This window comes from Pongo abelii, chromosome 5 (genome assembly GCF_028885655.2).
Source record: "Pongo abelii isolate AG06213 chromosome 5, NHGRI_mPonAbe1-v2.0_pri, whole genome shotgun sequence".
Classification (NCBI taxonomy): Eukaryota; Metazoa; Chordata; class Mammalia; order Primates; family Hominidae; genus Pongo; species Pongo abelii.
This window is the reverse complement of record NC_071990.2, coordinates 28,130,327-28,150,293: the sequence shown is the minus strand read 5'-3', so window position 1 is coordinate 28,150,293 and position 19,967 is coordinate 28,130,327. Positions and strand designations below refer to the sequence as shown.

The window sequence follows — 19,967 nt, the reverse complement described above, 5'->3', positions numbered from 1 at the left end:
GCGTGTGCTACGTGGGACGGGCCTTGGCTGCGTGAAGGCTTCTTGTGGGAAGTAGGTAGGATTAGGGCGCGCCTGTTTTTAGGACTTATATTCCCCAACTTGAGCCGTGTGGGAACATAAAAGGACGAATTTGCGTCAATAATCCCCTCTACTGTTGGAACACCCACTTCTCTTTTTCGATTTCGCTTTTACCATTTTGCTTCTCACCCTTTGTTCTTCCCTTTCATTTCCACCTCCTTAACTTTACCCCTCTGTGGAAGATCCCTACTACCAACGATCCTCCTTTTTTCCTTCCTAAAAAAGGAACTTGTCCACCCTCTTCGTGGAGGAAATATGTTTAATTAATCACTTCCCAACCCCCCTTGTTACCACTGGAAGCAAGAACCAAAACTTCTTTTGGAATCAGTTTGAGCTCACCCTCTAAGCTAGGTGAAGACCAGAGTCGTACTTAATTTTTTTTTTTTTGGAGACAGGATCTCACTCTGTCGCCCAGGTTGGGGTGCAGTGGCACGATCATGGCTCAGGGCCGACTTGACTTCCTAGGTTCAAGAGATCCTCCCGAGGAGCTGGGACTGCAGGTGCCCACCACCACGCCAGGTTGATTTTTTTAATAATTATTTGTAGAGACGGTTGTCACTTTGTTTCTGAGTCTGGTCTCAAACTCCTGGGTTCAAGCGATCCTCCCACCTCAGCCTTCCAAAGTGCTGGAATTACAGGTGTGAGCCACCATGCCCGGCCCAGAGTCATGATTTTAATTATTAAATTCACAGACTTTTCCACCCTAGAAACATACAGAAGCATCCCACTCGATCTTGTAGACAGATGTCTTTCTATCTAGGGAGACTTCTTCAGAAACTTTGTAGTTTGGAAACTACTTTCTCGATACACATTAGATCTCACTCAGAAATGATAAACATTTTATGCAAGATCATTTATCTCTCATCTTAAAATGTAAATAGGCATTAACATCATCTTGGTTCTCTCTAATTAAGTTGATCTGCTCAGTTGTTTGACAGCCGGGTCAAAACTTAAGAATGATGCCTTCCTGATGCTAGAACTCTAAACAACAAAATGGGGGAAATTAAATTGAATAAGACCAAATTATATCATTTGCTCTAAGTAGAATTTTAGTACTTTGATTGAAGGGGATAAGAATTGGTTCCATACATAAATTATATGAATTTAGGAACTGGTAAACAGCAGGGAGTATTATATGTGAATGGTCACATGTATAGTGAAAATATCATATGGATAGGGTGAGTACTATAGAGTTTGTGTAAGTAAAGAAAATTTTGGAGTTATAAACTACTTGATAGGCCAATGAAATGGATATGTCTTACTTGGATAATTGTAAATTTAAGCCATTTAGTATCTGATGTAGACTTGAATTACGAAGCTGGTTGATGAAATACTTCTTTCAGGTAGCGACACAGGAAAATGAAATTTAGAATATATTTTTGATCTTTAGAAAAGTTATGACCTAGACTAGGGGCTGGCAGTCCTTTTCTGCAAAAGGCCAATAGTAAATATTTTAGGCTTTGTGGGCCAAGAGGCAAAATTGAGGATATTATTACATACTTTTTTTTACGACAAAATGTACATTTATTTTAAATGATAAAGCATAATCAACAATTTGTTCAATTATTCCAAGGAATAGATAACTGTTTTTTTAAATTTTTATTTTAAGTTCTGGGATACATGTGTAGAACATGCAGGTTTGTTACATAGGTATACACACGCCATGGTGGTTTGCTGCACCTATCAACCCATCATCTAGGTTTTAAGCCCCACATGCATTAGCTATTTGTCCTGCTGCTCTCCCTCCCCTCCTCCACTCCCCACAGGCCCTTGTGTGTGTTGTTCCCCTCCCTGTGTCCATGTGTTCTCATTGTTAAACTCCCACTTATGAGAACATGCAGTGTTTGGTTTTCTCTTCCTGTGTTAGTTTGCTGAGGATAATGGCTTCTAGCTTCATCCATGTCCCTGCAAAGAACATGATCTCATTCCTTTCTTATGGCTGTATAGTATTCCATGGTGTATATTACATACTTATAACAAAAGAAAAAGCACATTTTCATTGATGCAATATAATTATATTATTATTCAAACTATAATAATTGAGTATAATTTTGCAATGCATATTTTCTAATGGGAAGAATGAAATTGTTTTTTGGATGAATAACATTTTGCTTAATTAGGGTTCTGCCCTTGTAGGTCAAAAGTAGCCATAGACAATATGTAAGTGAATGAATATGGCTGTGTTCCAACAAAACTTTATTTATAGACACTGAAGTGAATTTCATATGATTTTCACGTTACTAAATTTTATTATTCTTTTGATTTTTCCCCAAGCCGTTAAAAAATATAAAAATAATTCCTCACTCAGACAATTAAAAAACAGGCCATGGGGCAATTTTGGTCTGTAGGCAGCAGTTTGCTAACCCCTGACTTAGCAGAAAAAGCAGTGGTGCAAAAAGTATGCTTATAGTGATAAAAATAAATGCCTACCATACCTTTTTAGTGGGAGGATGGGCTTTTATTTTCTAAATTTTATTTATAGATGAGCAAATGTTCATTTGCATAGAGCATAGAAATATATTTGAAGAACTTTAAGAAAATAGGGACAGTTTTTGAAATAACAATACATTTTAATCATCAAGGAAAGTACCAGATGTTGAATGCTCAGCTAAAATGGAATTGTTCTCACAGGTAACCTTTCACTACCTTTCTTAAAATTTCTCAAAATTGTTTTTCATAAATCTCTCCTCTAGTTTTTATTTTATTTTATTATTTTTTGAGACAGGGTCTTACTCTGTTGCCCATGCTAGAGTGGAGTGGTACTATCATGGCTCACTGTGTACCCTTGACCTCCTGGGCTTAAGTGCTCCTTCCATTTCAGCCTCCCGAGTAGCTGGGACCACAGCTGTGTGCCACCATGCCCAACTGATTTTTGATTTTTTGTAGAGCTAGACCCTGTCTCTAGACAGATGTTGCCCAAGCTGGTCTTGAACTCTTGGCCCTCTGCCCTCAGCCTCAGAAAGTGCTAGCATTACAGGCATAAGCCACCATGCCCAGCTCCCAGTTTTTATTTTAAAAACTTTCAAACCTGCAGAAAAGTTCAAACACCCATATATCATTTACCTAGATTCACTAGTTGTTACGATTTGGTTTCTTACTCAATTGAAAGAAAATTGCAGACATTATAATGCTTCACCTCTAACTATTTCTGTCATGAATGCATAAAAAGGACATTTTCCTTCATAATCACAATATCATCCTTACCCTCAAAACATACAGGATATGTTCAGAATTCTTCAATTGTTCCAAAAATGTCCTTGAGGTGGGATTGGGTATTTTGTGTGTATTTTTAAATCTAGAATCCAAGGATCATGCATAGCATTTATCATAACATTTTAGTCTCTTTAATCTAGAACAGTTTCTCTGCCTGGGCTGAATGTTTGTGTCCCTTCATAATTCATATATTGAAATCTAATCACCAATGTGATGGTATTAGGATATGGAGCTTTTGGGAGGTGATTAGGTCATAAGAGTGGGTCCCTCATGAATGGGATTAGTACCCTTATGAAAGAGGCCACAGAGAGCTACCTTGCCCCTTCCACCATGTAAGGACACAGCTAGAATATGCCATCTATGAACCAGAGGGCAGGCCCTCACTGGACACCAAATCTGCCTGCACCTTGATCTTGGACTTCTCAGCCTTCAGACCTGCGAGAAATACATTTCTGTTGTTTATAAGCCACGCAGTTTATGGTATTTTGACATAGTAGTCCAAAGGGACTAAGACAGTCCCCTCAACTTTTTTTTAATTTCTTGACATAGTTTTGAAGAGTCCAGGGTGATTTTTTTTTTTTTAGTATTTCACAATTTGAATTTATCTGATTCTTTCTTCAAGATGGAATTCAAGGTAATCCTGTTTGGCTGATCACATAGGTGATATTATATATTTCTTATTGCATTACACCAGGAGGCACTTAACATTAGTTTGTCCCAATCTATACTTATACTTATTATTAAGAAATTCCTGGCCGGGCGTGGTGGCTCACGCCTGTAACTCTAGCACTTTGGGAGGTCAAGGCAGGCGGATCACTTGAGGTCAATAGTTCGAGACCAGCCTTGCCAATATGGTGAAACCTCGTCTCTACTAAAGGTACAACAATTAGCTGGGTGTGGTGGTGCACGCCTATAGCCCCAGCTACTTGGGAGGCTGAGGCAGGAGAATTGATTGAACCTGGGAGATGGAGGTTGCGGAGAGCCAAGATCGTGCCAGTGCACTCCAGCCTGGGTGACAGAGCGAGACTCCATCTCAAAAAAAAAAAAAAAAAAGAAATTTCTAATAAGCAAATTTATAGAGTTCTGGAGACAAACTGGAATTCAATTCCTTTCCAAATTACTTCAGACTGCCTTTACACATATATTTAGTGACCTTTACACACAAAAACAACAATAAAAGCAATATTTTGCTTTATGTCAATATGAGACGTTCACTAATGAGAACCATTTTGAAGCACCTAAAACAAAAACAAAAATTAAAAACAAAAACTGACATGGGATAGTGTTTATAGCATAAGGTTAGGTAAAAAAAAAATACTATATCAGCCATAAAAATGAATGAAATTATGTCTTTTGCAGCAGCATGGATGGAGCTGGAGGCCATTATCCTAAGTGAAATAACTAAGAAACAGAAAGTCAAATACCACATGTTCTCACTTATAAGTGGGAGCTAAACCATGGGTACATATGGATGTACAGAGGCGAATAATAGATATTAGAGACTCCAAAAGATGGGAGGATGGAAGGGGGGTGAAGGTTGAAAAATTACCTACTGGGGCCAGGCACAGTGGCTCACACCTATAATCCCAGCACTTTGGGAGGCTGAGGCAGATTGCTTGAGCCCAGGATTTCAAGACCAGCCTGGGCAACATGGAAAGACCCTATCACTGCAAAAATAAAAATAAAAAATTAGCCAGGTGTGGTGGCATGCAACTGTAGTCTCGGCTACTTGAGAGGCTGAAGTGGGAGGATTGCTTGAGCCCAGGAGGTCAAGGCTGCAATGAGCTGTGATCGTGACACTGCATTTCAGCCTGGGCAATAGAGTGGGACTCTGCCTCAAGAAAAAAAAATTACCTATTGGGTACAATGTTCACTATTAAGGTGATGGGTACACTAAAAGCCCAGACTTCTCTATGCAATATATCCATGTAACAAAAGTGCACTTGTACCCACTAAATCTATAAACAATTTTTAAAACTGCATCAATATTCTGTCTGTTCAGTGATTAAAACTGGGCAAAAATTGTGTATTTTGACAAAGACTAAGAAAGAACTTGGAGTAATATATGCCTCCTTTAGAAGACTTTTAAGTCATTGGCATTTCCACATTTATTTTTATACTTTTTCTAAAAAGTCCTTGCTAATGACCTGATCATTACTGAAATGGTGTCCCAATGAACAAGAATCATTCAGATAAACTTATTGAGAAAGTTTCAATACAAGGAGTAGCCAACCAGTTTAAAATTTGTGTCTTTTTTTTTTTTTTGAGATGGAGTCTTGCTCTGTCACTCAGGCTGGAGTGCAGTGGCACAATCTCGGCTCACTGCAACCTCCGCCTCCCAGGTTCAAGCGATTTTCCTGCCTCAGCCACCTGAGTAGCTGGGATTACAGGCGCCCACCACCACACCCAGCTAATTTTTTGCATTTTTAGTTGAGATGGGGTTTCACCATGTTGGCCAGGCTGGTCTCGAAATCCTGACCTCAGTTTATCCACCCACCTCGGACTCCCAAAGTGCTGGGATTACAGGCGTGAGCCACCATGCCTGGCTAAAATTTGTGTCTTCTTAGGGGCAGTTCAAAGTGGTTATAGCAGCTCCATGACATAATGAATATTCCATGTTTCTTCTCTTTCTGCTTCAATATTTTTCAATAACTTTCTGCCTCCAGCAAATGGCTTTCATCTTCATGGTTGCCTCCTCATGAAAAGATGGCTATTCTACCAAGGGACTCCTCTCTAAATTCTAGGAAGAAAGAAGGGCCAAAGGTATGGGCTGGTTGAGTCATTATTTTTTTCATTTTTCTTTTTTTGGTCATAAAATATACGATTTTCCTAAAAACTCCATTCAGTGGTTTTGCTTTCATCTCGTTGTCTAGAACTGGGTCAAAAGGCTTCCTCTATCTTCAAGTGTTTGGAGAGGTAAATATTTTTAAGTGGGCATATTGTTATCCAGAAAAAAAAAAAAAAGAAAGAATCTCTTAACATGACAGAATAGGGGACCAGACATTTGATAGTCAACCACAGTGTCCTGTGGGATACTGAAATTGACAGCTTTGAAGCACTGTGTGTGTAGTCACTTTCCAGAGGTTACCTCAGTTCATCTTCACAACTCTGAGATGCTGGATGGAGCTTTATCATAATTCTGCAATCCACAAGAATACACTTTTCATCATCTTTCACCTGTCCTACCTCCAAATCTCAACATTCTTGCTTTAGATAAAATATCTTGATTTAGATAAAATCAGCCTGTTTTGGAGTGGAGAAACCAGGATGGATTCTCCAGGATGTCCCTCGTTCCTGGATAGACAAACAACAGAAAATTGATTCTTTAAGTTCCTTTCCTGCCGGGGCAGTCAAAAAAGCCAGACTTCTGAAACCTGCTCTGTCTAGCTGTGCCTGTAGCTCGAAGTTTCCCAAGCACCAGGAGACATCAGACTGCAGAATAGGATCCCAACTACAGGAAAGGAAATGGGCCGCTGGTGGGCAGGAGGTGGGGATTCCTGAGGCCAACTGTCCACTGAACCCCGAGGCAGAGGTCCCCCTTCCAGGGTCCCTCCTGGCATCCTGGCTCCCTAGAGCCCCGGGCCTCAGCTTCTGCTGAGAGGTAAGTCCTCACAGCCTCGTTGACCCTTCGCAAACCACAAAAGATCTACAATCATGGCTCATCCATCTTCCACAGTGATGAGCCACCTAAGCCATTTTCCACGTTTCTCTAGGAATGTTGAATAACTCTGCACAACACTGTCCAACAGAAATACAACGTCAATTACAATTGCGACTGCACACGTAATTTTACATCTTTTCAGTCACCACATTTAAAAAGGTAAAAATAGATAAAATTAACTTATTACAATATATTTTATTCAATAGACCCCACATGTCATCATTTCAACATATAATCAGTATAAAACGTTATTAACATATTATGTATTTAACAAAAACAACAAAAAACCACTAAGCCTACAAAATCCAGTGTGTATTTTGCACTTACAGCTCATTCAGTTTAGATGAGCCACATTTTAACTGCTCTATAGTCATGTGTGCCTAATGGCTATTGTATTGGGCAGCAAAGCTCTAGAACAGGGGTATCCAATCTTTTGGCTTTCCTGGGCCACATTGGAAGAAGAGGAATTGTCTTGGGCCACACATAAAATACACTAACACTAAAGATAGCTGATGAGGGAAAAAAAAAAAAAAAAAGTAAGGTTAGGGTTAGGGTTAGAGGATTAGGGTTAGGGTTAGGTGAAAAAAAATTTTAAACGTAAAAAGAAAATAAAAAGAAAAACACACACACAAAATCTCAGTGTTTCAAGAAAGTTTACAAATTTATATTGGACTGCATTCAACGCCATCCTGGGCTGCCTGCATTGGACAAGCTTGCTCTAGAAGTTGCCTTTATCACCTCCCCACCATACTACCAGCTGCCTGCTGTTCTCCATCTGTTCACCTGTGTGCATCCATGCAAATGTGTGTTCTTTGTGGAGACACACTTCTAGACACTGGAGATATAGTGGTGAACAAAATAAAAATCTCTGCCATTATAACCAAAACAATTGAAATAAAATGTAAGATAGTAGTAAATATTGGAAAAGTTTTTGAAAAGGGAAAAGAAATATGAAGTGCATATGTGTGGGGGGCATACAGGTAATGGTAAAAACTTTAGGTGGCATGGACAGGGAAGATCTTACCAAGAAAGTGTCCTTTGAATCAAAATCTACAGGAAATGAGGGAGCTAGCCTTGCTGATATACAGGAAGGGCATTCCTGTGGAGGGAACACAAATGCAAAGGCTTTGATCCAGCAGGATGTTCAGCAGTAAGACCTGTTTCAAACAAAATATCAAAATATTAAATGAAGACAGGATTAGTAACAGTGCTTTGCCTAGCTATATTGAGACCTGAAGCAAAAGGAAAAATCCAGTAATAATGATCCCAACTTTATAATTTTGATATTTTGCTTATCATGGATTCATTGCATTAATTTTGATTTATTAAAATATTATTTATCTTAACTAATAAGTTGTTTGGCACTTCGTTAAATTTTCCACCCAAGGCAAGCCTCACTTGCCTTACCTTAGTTCTGGGCCTGCATATTGCCTAGAGAGTGGAATCACCTAGGGAAGAGAACAGTAAGTAGATGAAGCCAACATAATTGTTCCACGTAAAAGAAACACCATGATAAATAAATGGTCCCTTGTATGCCATCCCCTTGCAGTTCACTCCACCCTCAGTCTCCTAATTGCACTGGATGTAGCAGACTCAGGGGCAAAATACATGTCTACATATGTTGAGAAAAAAGTCATTTAAGACAGTCCAAATCCTCACCCAGCTCACATGTTTATTTTGGGCCTTTTTGTCAACCCAGAATTTCATAGAGGTGTGTAAAGCTATTAGAGATGCCTGAGTATGGAGGAGCACTGGAAAGAGAGGGAAGAACAGTCTCGATGTTGAACTCCTGAACCAAGAGAAGCAGCAGGGTGAACAACAAGTGAGAATAGCCGTAAGAAAGGTGTGGGAGAGGAAGCTTGTGCTCACAGATGAGAACCCATATCAATCAAATATTCCTTGTCCAGTGGGGATGAAGTTGAGGCATGACATTAGAATTAGCAAAATTGAGGAAAAGTGCATAAAGAAAGTAAAGCTGATGAGCCTTGACACTAATTTTAATTGCATGAATAGGTCACTTTTTTTCAACAGTAGATATTAATAGGATAAGTTTCAAGGCTCCCACCAGAATCTTAGCGTTACCAGTAGTACAGTACTTTTGAAAAACACCAAACCAGCCGGGTGTGGTGGCTCACGCCTGTAATCCCAACACTTTGGGAAGCCAAGGTGGGCGGATCACCTGAGGTCAGGAGTTTGAGACCAGCCTGGCCAACATGGTGAAACTCCGTCTCTACCAAAAATACAAAACTCAGCTGGGTGTGTTGGCAGGCACCTGTAATCCCAGCTATTTAGGAGGCTGAGGCAGGAAAATCACTTGAACCCGGGAGGTGGAGGTTGCAGTGAGCCGAGGTCACACCACTGCACTCCAGCCTGGGTGACACAGTGAGACTGTTTCAAAATAAAAAGAAAAGAAAAACACCAAACCTATTCATGAAGGACATGAACTCTACCACATAAAATTCTTTCCATTTTAAATAACCTAATTCATGATTTGGATAATAAGTAAAAACAACTAACATTTATTCAGCATTCTGATTTACATTTTAAAGTGTTTTTACAATGGTTATCTCATTGGATATGCCCAAGGTCACCTAAATCTATATTGGATGGAGGAGACAAACACTTACATTATCACTCTAAACTCCATGTTCTTTTACCACCACCCACATTCAAAAGTCATATTCAAGTTCTCTGTACTTTCTAGTGTTATTTTCTGTCTTTTAAAATCTTGCCTTTTTCTCTGACAAATTTCTAGGCATCACAAGGTCAAGGACTACATTTTTCATTTATTTTGTAGATTCTACAACTCTACTTTGTATCTGGTATGAAATAAACATACACAGATGAGCAGATTATGTAATAATTAATCAGGAACTCTTTCATTATAGAAACAATATTATTTAAACACAAAGTTTTCAAGAGAGAAAGTGGTAATGTAAGTTAAGAATCAGGTGTCAAGGGATATGTATAAACTCTTAGCAAGGCCACTTAGCAGCTGTTGTAAGGATCAAAGAGATAAATATAAAAGGTCTTAATGAACTCTAATGTTAACTAAACACAGGGCTGGGGCTAGAGTGAGGCAAAAAAGGCACTGAGGGCACAAAGAGTAAGGATGAACCCACTCTCTGAGATTTTGTGACCTAAATGCCTCTCTTGCCTTATCCTACTTCCAGCACTGTTTAAAGATAAGTGACAGACAAAAGATCATCCCATTTTTTCCTCATTTAACATATAAAGGAAATTCCATGAGTCATCTATAGTCCCACAAAGAACATACAGAACTAGAAAAAAAAATGCTGTGGATTGTTGGAACAATATACAGCTTGTATTGTAACAGTTTGGTAAGATCTCTATGATTTGTACTAAGGGAGTCAAAAATACCTGAAGAATTAGACATCTTTAAAGTTTCTGTGGAATTGGGAGAATTGTTTCCCTCTATGTTGTTCTGAAGACTTATACATACTGATCCCTAGAAGGATCAGACACCCTCTAACATTTATAGCCAACATCTCAACTGTTACTTGGACAATTAACTTGATCATAATATTAGGATGTGTCAGAATTAAGTTTTTATACCTTTAAGCACAAAAGAAATGTACCTCTTATGGGACTTTTAGAGACTTCAGTGTTTAATCAAAGATCTTGTGTAATATTCAATATAATGATGAATTTCATGAACACAAGTGGCAGAAAATATGAATGAAAAAAGGATGAGAAGCTGTGGGAAAAGGCAGATGCTCTTAACACCCATAATCAATTATGTAGGGTTTAAACACCAACAACAAATAGTTTGCTTCTTAGCAAATTTAATTATGGGAATTCTAGAAATGTTTCTAGAGAGTTTAATTATGGGCTTTCTAGGAAGTTTAAAATTGGCTTTCTAGAAACTTTGATTCAAGGCTGAGTGCAGTGGCTCACGCCTGTAATCAGCATTTTGGGAGGCCAAGGTGGGAGGATCGTTTGAGCCCAGGAGTTAGAGACCATCCTGGACAACATAGTGAAATCCCCTCTCTACAAAAAATTTAAAAATTAGGTGGGCGTGGTGGGATGTGCCGGTGGGATGTGCCTGTAGTCTCAGTTACTTGGGAGGCTGAGGTGGGAGGATTGCTTGAGCTCAGGAGATCAAGCCTGCAGTGAGCCATGATCACACCACTACACTGTAGCCTGAGAAGCAGAGTGAGACCCTATCTCAAAAAAAAAAAAAAAAATGTAAAAAGAAACTTTTATTCCCAGGAAACTGCCTCAGAGGTATGGCATTTAACTCTCCTCTTCAGTAGTAGGTTGTATTGCATGCATTTTGGAGCCTCTGGTATTAGCTCATCTTCTGTTCATTTTTAGTGCTTTGACACCTGAGTTTTTATAGAAGACATGTAGATGTCTAGAAGACATCTAGACATCTTTTGTCTAAAAGACAGAGTTCCCTGTTGAGAACACTCTGATGTTGAACGACGCTTGACCTCTTCATGAAGGCCTTTCCCCATTCTTTACATGGATAAGATTTATCTCCACTGTGGAGTCTCTGATACAGAACAAAACTGAAAACCCCACTGAAAGCATTCCCACACTAATCTTATTTTTAAGGTCTAACTCCAGAGTATATTTTCTGGTGATAACAGAATACCAATCATGAAGAGAAAGCTTCTATGTCCACTTGACATTTAAGAAGTTTCTCTCCCAGGTGAATTCTGTAGTGGTAAATTAGGCTTGTATTTTGGACAAAGCTTTTCCCAAATTCATTATATTTGTGTCATTTTTTTTTTAATGTGAAAGTCCCTGCTGATGTTCTAATCTGATCCATTTTTTTTTTCCACACTCAGAATCCTGGTACATGCTCCCATTGAGTGTTCCACGTACCTTCCCATATAATTCTGTTTTCTGTAATTTCCTTAATTGGAGCTGCTGTCCTTTTCTCAGTCTTCACCTTACCATTGGAAACAATAATCCAATGGAAAGAAGGGGCTTATTATAGGAGAGAAAAATCTTCCTAATAAAATATGAGAGTATGAGGTTTGTGTTTATCTGAAAAGTATATGAAGGAGGCATAATATGAGGAGAACATGAGAAAAGTGAAATCTGTGGTGCCAAAAGAGGAAACACTGGCAAAAAGGCAGTAAGCATATATGTAGGATAAGGAAAAGAGGGAAAAGAATAGAGTGAGAGTCAGTTCAAAAAAGAACTGGCTGGGATGTTATGAGAATGTGGAATGTGGAATGTGAATGAAGTGGATTTGTGTTGAGGTGATCATTCATTGATCAACTCAAATTTCTGATTAATTCATTCAACAAATGTTTACCTTGTGTGTACCATGTGCAGTATTGGAGCCATCGGTATTAGAACAATAAACAAAACAGAAAAAAATCCTGCATTCACACTCACATACCTTCTATGGGATGTAGGCCAATTAACAACTAAAAAATAAAGTACATAGGTGGTAATAAGTGCTATGGAAAAGAGGACAGGGACTTCCATCAGGCAACAGGGGTGAAAATTTTAGAGTCATGAGGAAGGCCTCACTGATAACCTGAAGGAGGTGAGAGAGCTAGTCATGTGGTTATCGGGGGCATAGAATCCCAGGCAGAGGAAACAGCAACTGCTAAAGCTCTGAGGTGAGAATATGTCTAGCATTCAAGGAACAGCTCACTGGCTGTAGCTGGAGCAAAGTGAATGAGGGAGAGCAGTGAAAAATCTGATCAGAGAGGAGGCAAGTAGCCAGATTATATAGGAGTTCAAAAACTGTAAGAACTTTGGTTTTTATTCTGAGTAAATGGGAAACCATTCGATATTTTTGGATAGAGGAAAGTTAAGATCTGACTTGGGGTTTAAAATGATCACTGTAGTTGTTGTGTTGAGAATAAAACATATGACAGACAAAGGTGCAAGCAAGAAAACTCAGTAAGGGGGCTACTGCAGTAATCCCGGGAACATATAATGGTAATGAAAAACAGTGGTAGTAGTGGAGATGGTGAGAAGTGATTTAGTTTGCAGATATATTGGGATAGTTCTAATGGGATTTCCTGATTAATTGGATGAGACATGAGAGACGAGTAAAAGATAAGAGTGAAAAAAGCAGATGAGCAGTTTATAAACAAGGCAACTACTACTCAAGGGGCAAAAGCTGTGCAGAAGTTAAAATATGTCTATAGTGAGTACTGGCCTACTATCCCTGTATACGTTTATGCCTTAAGGGAATTATAATTATCAAAAAAATAGTTAGGCGTGCAAGCTCTATCATCATAAGACTGAAAGGGAATGAATGAGTCTAAGGAAAATTCATAAATAGTGCTCCCAATTGTGGAATATATGTGTATGCATAATCAGAGTAATGGATACAAGAACAAGCAAGACCAGAGGGGCTTCAACAAGAACTGGTAGGTGCAATCTTAGATTTTGGGGGTCTGAGGTTTGATTTTACTCTACTAACAAGGCAATAGCTTAGCCTGTCATTAGAATCTGGCATATAACACAAATTGCCTAAGTCAGAAACAAAATAATTTTATATGATTACAAGGAGGCCCTATGACTTTTACACTTTGCCTTCAGAATTTCATTGCCTTTTTCTACTGCATTAATAACCCACCCCAAACAGTCCTACTATTTCAAAGTTACAATTGTTATTTTTTTCCCAATTAGGATAGGCTAGGCCCAGTGACTCATGCCTGTATTCCAGCACGTTGGGAGACTGAAGCAGGAGTATCACTTGAGGCCAGGAGTTTGAGACCAGCTTTGGGAACATAGCTAGACTCCATCTCTATAAAAAACAAAACCAAAAAAACCTTATTAGGAGAGACAGTCCCCCTTGGGCCTTTTGTGTTTCTGCACATCTTGCTGTATGTGCCAAGGATATAAGGCCCTGATCATTTTTTTACCAGTCCATTTCCCATAGATAGCAAGCCTGCCATTTGTTACTCATAGATATCAAGCAGCTATCATATTTGCATCAGTTGCCACTGCCACCAAGTCTCAAGAAGGTGACATGATGGGCCCAGATGGATGCTCTGCACACAGTGGGTTTGTGTTGCATCCAGAGAAGCCTGAGCTTAGAGAATCTGCAGCTTTTACAGCAAGGGGTTAAGTGAGCCTGATAATTGCACAGGGGAAAACATTATCTTTCAAGGTCACCAGCTGCATAAACAATCTAAGAAATAGACTGGTTTAAAAAAAATGACTAGGGTCTCGTATCCTGATTTTCTTTTTTTTTGAAACCGTCATTCTCATAACTTTCAGTTAAAGTTTATGTATGCATTCTGCTTATGGTTTATTCTATTGTCAATCTCCACTGGAATATTAACACAATGAGAGCAGAGACCTTTGTCCTTTTTGCCACTGTTGTATCCTGAACACCTAAAATAGTGTCCAACCCAGAACAGTAACTCAACATCCTTGTTCTGTACAAGGTTAAATAATTTAAAGCTTATTGAGTCCTAATGTGTAATGTGTGTATTATTTTCAACTTTACCATATATTTTGAAATTGCTTTTTAAGATAAATGTGTGAATGTATACACCCATCAGCTGTGTAAGAGTTTTTTCACACATTTACTAGCAAATATTATTGAAACACTTTTAGATTTTGCTAAGGTATAGGTATGAACTGGCTTAAAATTTGCCTTTTCTAATTACAAGGCTAAGGATCTTTGCTTATGTTTATTGGTCATTTAAGATTCCTCCTCTGTGAATTGCCTGTGCATACTCCTTGTTAATTTTTCTGTTTGATTGTTGGCTTTTCTCTTGTTCATACATAGAAGTTCATTATATATTCTGGCTATTGATCTTTGTTGATTATATGGGTTGCAAATATCTTCTTTCAGTCTTTTGTGTTTTCCACATGTTTCTGGTGTCTTTTGATATAGCTTTAAATTTTAATGAGGTCAAATTTACTAATTTTTTTCCTTCATAGTGTGTGCTATGTATTTTAAAAGAATTCCTGCTTTACTTAAGATCATAAAGAAATACTCCTAATTTTCTTCTGAAAGTGTCAAAGTTTTTCTATTTAAATTTTTTTTTTTTTGAGAAAGGGTCTCACTCTGTCATCCAGGCTGGAGTGTACTGGTGCGATCATACTTTTCCCAATTGTCTCAAATATGTCTTTTTGCAATTGTTTTGTTCTTATCAGGGTCCAAATAAGGTTTACCATTACCATTACATTTGGTTGGTAAGTCTATTCAGTCTCTTTTAATCTATAGTTCCCCTTTCTCCTCCAAATGTTTATTAATGCCATTTATTTGTTGAAGAATCTAGGTCTTCCTGAGGTAGGAGGCTGGACTCAACTTCAGAAGTGGGACTGACACCAGGCCAGATTGAGAACTAACCAAAACAGGGAAGAGGGAAAAGCACCTCTCTGTGAGACATGCTCAGCAATGTGCCATGTCAGTTTACCATTGCCATGCTACCCCTTTCCATGGCAACAACCTGACGACCAGGAAGTTACTACCCTTTCTCTATAAATTTCTGCATAATCTGCCTCTTAATTTGAATATAATTAAAAGTGGGTATAAATATGGCTGCAGAACTGCTTCTGAGCGACTACTCTGGACACGCTGCCTATGGGTTAGCCCCGCTCTGCAATGGAGCAGTACCTCTGGTGCTGCTGTACATTACTGCTTCAATAAAAGTTGCTAACACCACTAGCTCACCCTTGAATTCTTTCCTGAATGAAGCTGAGAACTCTTGATTCATACATTTTATGAAACAAGCAAAAAGAAAAAAAAAGAAATAAAAAAAGGACCCTCCTGGTCTATGCCCCAATTTGGGGGCTCACCTGTCCTGCATCATCTGTCAACCCAGATGGGATGAAGACAGCAGAGACAGTGGAGAAGGAGGCAATCAGCGTTAAGGCAAGACAGTAGTAAGGCGGCGAGACAGAAGAGATGATCAGTGATCAGCAGAGAAGTGGTGATTGGCGAGAGATGATGAGAGATGGTAGTCATCAAGACAGCAAGAGACCAGTGAGAGATGGCGATTGGTGAGAAGGTGAATGGAGAGATGGCAAAGCAGTCTGTGATTAAGGCTGCAATAGCTCTAACAATAAAGAGCTGCCAACACTACAGAGCTATAACAGTAACCAGAGGCTTTGTTCAGAGCCATCATTTTCCCTGACAGGTGGAGCCAAGTAGATGTGTAAGCAGTCATAATGCTGCTGCCTCATATAGGACCCAGTGCTCCAGCCAGCAGGTCAGTGGGTTACCAGTCCCATCCTGGTCCACCATGTGACAGCTGAGCCCACCTAAGCTGAGGAAATCTGGAGAGACTTTCACCTGGGTCCCATGTGAAAGATCGGTCAGAGCCTTTTGACTCTTGAGGATAAGTGAATGTTCCCTGTGTTCCCCCCTCCGACCCCCTAATATCGGGTAAGATAGGAAGTAAAAGCCTTTGGATAGGTGGTCAGTTAAAAGTCCCCTGTTTGAGTGCCTTGAAGCACATCCATGCCACATCTTCGCCCAGTTATTTCTCCTCTGACTCCATTTTATTGCTCCACCAGTCATTTTTAGTCCTAAAATATGTTTTGTTTTCAGTCTTTTTTTTTTCTTTTGAGACCGAGCCTTGCTGTCACCCAGGCTGGAGTGCAGTGGCGTGATCTTGGCTCACTGCAGCCTACGCCTCCCAGGTTCAAGTGATTCTTCTGCCTCAGCCTCCTGAGTAGCTGGGACTACAGGCGTGCACCACCAGGCCCAGCAAATTTTTGTATTTTTAGTAGAGATGGGGTTTCACTATGTTGGCCATGCTGGTCTCAAACTCCTGACCTCAGGTGATCCACCCATCTTGGCCTCCCATAGTGCTGGGATTACAGGTGTGAGCCACCATGTCCAGCCTCCATGGGATTTTCAGTATTTGGTGAGGAGACCCTCGCTGGCTGAAACTCAGGCACTCCGGGTTTTGGTATTTTTGGCTGCCCCAGCAGATGCTCTGGGGTTTTCAGCATTGACATGCCCTCTAGGATTGTGGATTACAGTCCCTACCTCTAGGGAAATATTGGTCTCACCTTTGTCTGCTCTAAAGTTAGAAGTTACTTCCCTAATAGCCAGTTGCAGTCCCCTTCCTTCATGCTGACTTATAACTGCCTTGCTCCAGCCCTCTTGGCTGAAGAAGCTGGGAGTACCCAATCCCCTGGCATGACAGCCAGCCACCTACAGCAGTAAACAAGTGGCCACCCAAACATTTTTTTTCAGTGTCTCTGCTAGTAGGTAGGTTCTCCAGCAAGTCAGGGCCTCCAAGGTTTCCCCTTGGGCAACCCCTTTTCCTTTCTCCCTTCCACTGTCACCATTTGTTTAGCCTCACTCTGCATAACCCTTGCTGTCTGCAAAATTTAGGCTCAACATTCTACTGTCCATTCATAGCTCAGCTCATAATGCACTTTCGTAACACTTTGCTCCCTCCATTCATGCCTTCTTTGTAGAACAAAATGAGAAATTAAAAGGGAAAAGTAACTAGGCATTTGCTAAACTTAGGCTAACTAGGCCAGGTACAGTGGCTCATGCCTGTAATCCCAGCACTTTGGTAGGCTGACATGGGTGGATTGCTTGAGCCCAGGAGTTTGAGACCAGGCTGGGCAACATGGCGAAACCCTATTTCTACTAAAAACACAAAAATTAGCCAGGCATGGTGGTGGGCCCCTGTAATCCCAGCTACTTGGGAGGCTGAGGCATGAGAATCACTTGAACCTGGGAGGTGGAGGTTGCAGTGAGCCGAGATTGCGCCATTGCACTCCAGCCTGAGTGACAGAGTGAGACTTGTTCTTAAAAAGTAAAATAAAAGAAACTTAGGGTAACCAAAACCCCTGTAGATATCTTCATTAAACATGGGGACAATGGCGAGCATCCCAAGAGACTCGCCACTAGGGTGCCTTTTAGACAACTGGAGTAAATTTAAACTAGAGAAATTATTTTAAAAAGAAACTCATTTACTATTGCAATAATGTTTGCATTCAATACAGATTGGCCAACCAACAGATCTGGCCTAGGCATGATTCTTTACATCGTAGTGATATTTAACAATTAGTTTTGCTCTGTAAAAAGAAAGGAAAATAGAGATCTCTTATGCACAGGCTTCTATGGCTCTGTAGTGGCTCACGTTACTTCCAGACACCAGAAAGCCACACCTAAGGGATCCTCTCCAAGCAGCTTCCCCTAGAAGGCCTATGCCCTCTCTGAAGTCTCCTTAATCCTATTCTGAGAGTAGTCCCATTAGTTTTCTAATGAAGGATTCTAACTCAAGGTCATCAGGCACCCCTTTCCCTTATCCAACTAGCCCCAGCCTTTACCCCTCAGGGCCCAAAAAAGTAAGCCCAACCAGGACCACCAGGAGTAGGGCCCCATATAAGCCCCTAAAGTCAAACCTATGTCCATTGCAGGAGGTAGCTGATGGAAATGGAGGAACACTTAGAGTACATGGGGCATTGTCTATCTCTAATTTGGGTTTATACAAGGAAAAATTTCACCAGTTTTCAGAGAATCAAAAAAAAAAAAAAAGGTTTAGACATTTTACCATATTCTTTAATTTAACTTGTCATGACTTGCAAGTATTTCATTTCCTTGCTGTGCCATGAAAAGAAAAAAGGTAAGGAAAAATTGTGTGGTTAAGCCAGTCATTTATGACAAGGTTATAGAAATAACTCAGGGAAAATGAGAAAATCCCACTCTATTTCAGGGTCATTTTGGTGAAACACTCAGGAAGTATACTAATGCAGACTCAGACTCCCAAAAAGGACAAGCTCTCCTAGGTATGCATTTTCTTACTCAATCTGCCCCTTATACTAGGAGGAAGCTACAAAAAGCAGCGATAGGACCTCAAACCCCTATGAGCCATTTAAATATGGCCTTTAAAGTTTACAACAATAGGGACAGGACAAAAGAGATTTAACAATAGCCAAAAAGTGCAATTATTAGCAAATGCTTTAAGTCCCCTGACCCCTGAGGGTTACCCATCCTGAAATAGTGTCACAAGATGGGTGTCTGGAATGCCCGGAGAAGAGCCCCTGACTTGCCAGCCCCAATGTGTAGGTTATTTACTGGCCAAACAAGATGGAGTCTGTGCAATTATTAATAAAACCTGCTGCACATGTAGTAACAACTCTGAACAGGTTGAATTTAACATTCACAAGATCTATAAGCAAGCTACCGTGTTACATATCTATAATAAGGGCACTGACCCCAACTATATCTAGTCAATTATCAGAAGTGCCATCCAAAGTCTCACCTAGTTTTTATCTCTCCTAGGACCTTTAATAGCCATCTTGTTATTACTAATCTTTGGCCCTTGCTTGTTTAACGTCTTTATAAAATCTGTGTCTTCTAAATTACAACAGATCCAGATAAAGAAAATGCTGTCACAGGGCTTCCAACCCATCCCATCTACTGACCCAGAAAATAAAAGCATCCTGCCTTTAGATATGGTATCCAGAGTTTTACTCTTCCAGTGCTAGGCAGGGCCTATGCCCATAAACTAAGCAGGAAGCAGTTACAGAAGATGGACCACTGCCCTTCTGCAGCCCGCTTAAAATTAAGAAGGCATATCTAATCTCTGAGGGAGGAATGAGGTAGGAGGCAGAATTCAACTCCAGAAGTGGGGCTCCAACACCTGACCAAATTGAGGACTAGCTAAAAGAGGGAAGAGGCAATATCACCTGTCCACCAGACATACCCACCAGTGTGCAATGTCAGTTTACCATTGCCATGGCAACACAGGGAAGTTGCCACCCCTTTCCATGGCCATGACCAGGTGACTCAGAAGTTAACACCCCTTTTCTAGAAATTTCTGCATAATCTGGTGCTTAATTTGCATATAATTAAATGTAGGTATAAATGTGACTGCAGAACTGCTTCTGAGCTGCTAGTCTGAGCACACTGCCTAGGGGGTAGCCCTGCTCTGTAAGGAGCAGTACCTCTGCTGCTGCTGTACACTGACACTTCAATAAAAGTTGCTGCCTAATACCACTGGCTTGCCCTTGAACTCTTCCCTGGGCGAAGCAAAGCATCCTTTTGAGCTAAGCCCTAATTTTGGGGCTCACTTGTCCTGCATCA

General features: G+C 40.1%; 2 long non-coding RNA genes across 2 annotated transcripts; one reads left to right on the top strand and one right to left on the bottom strand.

The window, feature by feature from the left end:
* Positions 1-12: 12 nt before the first annotated feature.
* Positions 13-15,477, top strand: LOC129060183 (uncharacterized). Its single transcript, XR_008526672.2, has 3 exons — positions 13-51; positions 5,958-6,054; positions 8,652-15,477. It is a non-coding gene; the product is annotated as an uncharacterized LOC129060183 (long non-coding RNA).
* On the bottom strand, positions 5,511-8,143 carry LOC129060184 (uncharacterized). Its single transcript, XR_008526673.2, has 2 exons — positions 7,977-8,143; positions 5,511-7,029 (listed from the first exon to the last, which is right to left on the bottom strand). It is a non-coding gene; the product is annotated as an uncharacterized LOC129060184 (long non-coding RNA).
* Positions 15,478-19,967: the final 4,490 nt, after the last annotated feature.